Source organism: Chiloscyllium punctatum, chromosome 18 (genome assembly GCF_047496795.1).
Source record: "Chiloscyllium punctatum isolate Juve2018m chromosome 18, sChiPun1.3, whole genome shotgun sequence".
In the NCBI taxonomy this organism is placed as follows: Eukaryota; Metazoa; Chordata; class Chondrichthyes; order Orectolobiformes; family Hemiscylliidae; genus Chiloscyllium; species Chiloscyllium punctatum.
In genome coordinates this window covers 72,158,412-72,164,163 of record NC_092756.1, presented here as the reverse complement: position 1 = coordinate 72,164,163, position 5,752 = coordinate 72,158,412, and positions in this window count along the sequence as shown.

Genomic DNA, 5,752 nt, shown 5'->3' with positions numbered 1-5,752 from the left:
CCCGCATGGTCCGTGACCGCCGCCTGCCGGCACCTGCTGGACACAACAAGTACCGGCCCCGCACGGTCCGTGACCGCCACCTGCCGGCACCTGCTGGACACAACAAGTACCGACCCCGCATGGTCCGTGACCGCCGCCTGCCGGCACCTGCTGGACACAACAAGTACCGGCCCCGCACGGTCCGTGACCGCCACCTGCCGGCACCTGCTGGACACAACAAGTACCGACCCCGCATGGTCCGTGACCGCCGCCTGCCGGCACCTGCTGGACACAACAAGTACCGACCCCGCATGGTCCGTGACCGCCACCTGCCGGTGCCTGCTGGACAAAACAAGTACCGACCCCGCATGGTCCGTGACCGCCACCTGCCGGTGCCTGCTGGACACAACAAGTACCGACCCCGCATGGTCCGTGACCGCCACCTGCCGGCGCCTGCTGGACACAACAAGTACCAACCCCGCACGGTCCATGACTGCCACCTGCCGGCACCTGCTGGACACAACAAGTACCAACCCCGCATGGTCCGTGACCGCCACCTGCTGGACACAACAAGTACCAACCCCGCATGGTCCGTGACCGCCACCTGCCGGCACCTGCTGGACACAACAAGTACCAACCCCGCATGGTCCGTGACCGCCGCCTGCCGGCACCTGCTGGACACAACAAGTACCGACCCCGCATGGTCCGTGACCGCAACCTGCCGGCACCTGCTGAACACAACAAGGACTGGCCCCCGCATGGTCCGTGACCGCCACCTGCCGGTGCCTGCTGGACAAAACAAGTACCGACCCCGCATGGTCCGTGACCGCCACCTGCCGGCACCTGCTGAACACAACAAGGACTGGCCCCGCATGGTCCGTGACCGCCACCTGCCGGCACCTGCTGGACACAACAAGTACCGACCCCGCATGGTCCGTGACCGCCACCTGCCGGCACCTGCTGGACACAACAAGTACCGACCCCGCATGGTCCGTGACCGCCACCTGCCGGCACCTCCTGAAACAGAAACACTCCTGATTTGGGAGATAGTGAGGACTGCAGATGGTGGAGAGTCGGAGTGGAGCTGGGAAGACCCCAGCAGGTCCAGCAGCATCAGAGGAGCATGGCAATTGTTGTTTCAGGTCAGAACCTCTCCTCAGGGGAAAGGGGGTTGAGAAATAAATCGAGGGAGGAGGATGGATGGGATGGTGATAGGTGGTTGTAGGTGGGAAGGAAGATGGACAGGTCAAAGGGGTCAGTGTGGAGAGGGAGGGCTGGACCTGGGATAAACTGGGGTCAGGGAGATTCAGTGCCAGTGAATCCTATGTACCCCGACTGGACAATCCAGTGGCAATTGACTTAAGGAAAATACAGTGAATGTAAAAATCACACAACACCAGGTTATAGTCCAACAGGTTTAATTGGAAGCACTGGCTTTCAGAGCAACGCTGTTGGACTATAACCTGGTGTTGTGTGATTTTTAACAGTGAATGTTGGAAGTTAGAAACGTGAAATCAAAACAGAGGCTGTATTCGCAGCCAACAGCCACTTATTGGAGCACTACGACTTAATTCTCAAAATTAGAAGGACACTTTTAGATTAGAAACAGGCCCTTCAGCCCAACAAGTCCACACCGACCCTCCGAAGAGTAACCCACCCAGACCCATTCCCCTACATTTACCCCTGACTAATGCACCTAACACTACGGGCAATTTAGCACGGCCAACTCACCCTAACCTGCACATCTTTGAACTGTGGGAGGAAACTCACGCAGACACGGGGAGAATGTGCAAACACCAGACAGTCGCCCGAGACTGGAATCAAAGCTGGGTCCCTGGTGCTGTGAGGCAGCAACGCTAACCACTGAGCAACCACGCTGCCCCAGTGACTTTGTGACTTCCGGAAAAGATTAATTATGTCTTTATACAAACAAAAATAAAAATGGATAAACTCAGCAGGTTTGGCAGTGTCGATGGAGAGAGAAATTGAGTTAATGTTTCAAGTTCTGCAACACATCGTAAGCATTAAAACATAGAAAATAAGAGCAGGAGTAGCAATTCAGCCCTTTGAGCTTCTCAGTCATTCAACATGATCACAGCTGAGCGTCCACCTCATAGAGTCATACAGCATGGAAACAGACTCTTTGGTCCAACCAGTCCATGCCAAACAAAATCCCAAACTAAACTAGACCAACCTGCCTGCTCCTGGCTCATATCCCTCCAAATCCTTCCTGCTCATCTACTTATCCAAATGTCTTTTAAATGTTGTAACTGTACCTGTATACGGTCAGCTCCTCGGATGCTGACTGACCTGCTGCGCTTTTCCAGCATCACACTTTTCAACTCTGGTCTCCAGCATCTGCAGTCCTCACTTTCTCTACTGTACCTGTATCCACCTCTTCATCAAGAAGTTCATTCCATACGCAAATCACCCTCTGTATAAAAGAAATTTGGCTCTCATCTTTTTAAAATCTCTCTCCTCTCACCTTAATGTGCCCTTTAGTCTTGAAAGGCCCAATCCTAGGGAAAAGACAACTACCATAAACTCTATCTATAACTCTCATTAATTTATAAACAATCAGGTTGCCTCTCAACATCCAACGCTCCAGTGAAAAAAGTCACAGCCTATCCAGCCTTCCTTTATAATTCAAACCTTCTATACCCAGCAACATCCTGATAATTCTCTTCTGAACACTCTCTAGCTTAATAACATCCTTCCTATAACTGGTTGACTAGAATTGAACACAGTATTCCAGAAGAGGCCTCACCAGTGTCCTGTACAACCTCAACATGACTTCTCAATACTTACACTCAAAGGACTGAGCGATGAAGGCAATGAAACCTACTCGTTTATTGTACCAAAATGCAATATCCAGGTTGAACTCCATCTGTAATTTTTCAGCCCATTGACCAAGATCTCTTTGTTCTCTTAGAAAACCTTCTTCACTGTCTAACTATGCCACCAATTTTGGTGTCGTCGGCAAATTTACTAATCATGCTTTCTATATTCTCATCCAAATCATTTATATAAATGACAAACAAAAGAGGACCCAGACCAATCCCCATCAGGTTGTAAGCTTGCTTGTTGAACTGACAGGTTTGTTTTCAGACATTTCGTCATCACACAGGGTAACATCATCAGTGAGCCTCCAATGAAGCACTGATGTTCTGTCCTGCTTTCTAGTTATGCATCTTGGTCTCTTAAGATGAGCAATACCAGTTCGTTTAAGATGAGTGATACCAGTTCGTTTAAGATGAGCAATACCAGTTCGTTTAAGATGAGTGATACCAGTTCGTTTAAGATGAGCAATACCAGTTCGTTTTCCTCAGAGGTTGGCAAATGGGGTGCAAATTGATGTGTTTATTGATGTAGTTCTAGTTTGAATGCTAGGCCTCTTGGAATTTCTCCGTGTCTCTCTGTTTAGCCTGTCCTAGGATGGATGTGTTGGCCCAGTCAAAATGGTCCTTTTTCGACTGAATGTAAGGATACTAGTGATAGTGGGTCATCTCTCCTTCTTTGTACTTTTTTGAACTGTATTGTTTTGTATTTGTTATAATATTAAATAATCTATTTTTCAATAAAAATGTACATAAAAAAGCTCCCTGATGAAGGGCTTTTGCCCGAAACGTCGATTTTACTGCTCCTCGGATGCTGCCTGAACTGCTGTGCTCTTCCAGCACCACTAATCCAAAATCTGGTTTTGTTTTTTACCTTTAGTCCCGTGCTGCAGGAATGCTGTACAGTCACGTGTGCCATCTTACTCATGAAATTGCTTTGCTTTGTTTGGGTCAATGTAAACAAGCTCCCTCTCCCCCCAACCCACCCCAGCTACTCTTCATGACATTCTTGCTAGTTTGCAGATGACATATAGTGGGAAGAAGAGTCTACAGAGGAATATAAACAATTTGAATGAGTGGGCAAAAATTTGGCAGATTGAATGGAATGTGGAAAACTGAGAGGCTATGCATTTTGACAGGAAGAATATAAGAGCTAACTATTATTTAAATGGAGTAAAACTGCAGAAAGCTACAGAACAGAGGAATTTGGGAGTACTCAGTTATGAATCACAAAAAGCTCGCATCTAAGTTCAGCTGGTAATGGAAAATAAAAATTGAAAGTGGGCCTTCATTTTTAAGGGAATAGAGTGTAAAAAGTTATGGATCAGACCAGTTCCCTCAAAATATAGGAAGGAGGCAGCCGAGACCCTAACCTTTATAGTCATTTAAAGGCAAGTGTAAAAGGCTGTATTCCAGATGTAAATTGTTTGGTCATTACTGGGCTTTAAGCAAAACGCACTATTGTTAAAACACAGTTAAATACAAACAAAAAGAAGAGCTAGCGTAACTTTTAACTCTATTGAAATACTTAAGATATTATACAATATAACCACTAATCATCAACTATTCTAACATAAACACACCCTTGGCAAGGCAATTTAGCGTAACAGCTGTCTTCTCACTCTAGCTGTTAGCTTTCTGTTACTGGATCTTTCTCACTATTTCAGAATCAAACTAAAAACCTTCCGCATTCATGTGAGCCCTGACCCTTCCCTCTGGTCCTTTTGTCTCTTTTGAAGATAAGCACCCAGGGAGAACACAAAATCTATATACTAACTGCCTGTCTGAAGCAGACATTTTGACATCACTATGGCAATACCTCTCTGCAAGAGAGGCAGAATGGAACATATCACTCTTAAAGGCATTGTACGATCACAAAAGATAGGGAGGTTTTGCTAAAAACATACAAGCCACTAGTCAGACCAAACTGGAATACAATGAATAGTTTTGGGCCCCTTATCCAAGAAAACATGTACTGGTAGTGGCTGCAGTCCAGAGAAGGTAACTAACACTGATGGGGGGTATAGGGGGTGGGGAACTGCTTTGAGGAGAGTTGACTAGATAAGGCCTGTACTCATTGGAATTTAGAAGAATGAGAGGCAACCTTATTGAAACATACACGATTCTTAGGGGACTTGACAAAGATTATTCCCCCTTGTGGGAGCAGTCTAGGATCAGAGAGCATAATCACAGAATAAGAGTTGCACATTTAAAACAGAGAATGAGGAGGAATTTCTTGAGGGTTGTGAATCTGGAGAGTTCTTTACCACAGAGGGCTGTTGAGGCGGAGTCAAGTATATTCAAGGCTGCGATAGACAGATTTTTAATCAGTAAGGGAATCAAGGGTTACGGGGATAAGGCTGGAATGGAGGGTGATCAGATAGGCCAGGATCTCATTTAGGTGCAGAGCAGGTTCGATGGGCTTCTACGTCTTTTGCGATGCATGATTTGATCCATATCCTATTGTTGTTTATGGCATCTAGTTGTGTGCATATTTGCAGCTGTACCTGAAACATTGAAGTGGGGCTTCAATAGTAATTAATTGGCTGTAAAGAGCTGTGAAAAGGCCTGACGTTATGATTTACATAATATACAAGTTTCATTCATCTGTAATTGATCTCAAAAGATTGAAGCCTTAAAGTATGAGTGACAACACAAGCTGAGTGTGCGGCCATTAGCTCTTCAACCCTGTTCAATTAAATCGTGATTGCAGTACACTTTCATACCACTTACCCAGTGGGTTCCATAGCTTTTATACCTTTTATTAAACAAACATCTGTCAATCCCTGTTATGAAACATTCAGTTTATCTCTGACTACGAGGTGTATTTTGGGCTTGGGGATAGGAGATGGGCAAAGAATTCCAAACTTCCATCACCTTTTTGTTAGAAAAGGTTATTTTGATAGCACCCCAATTCTAACTTCAAGGTCATTCCC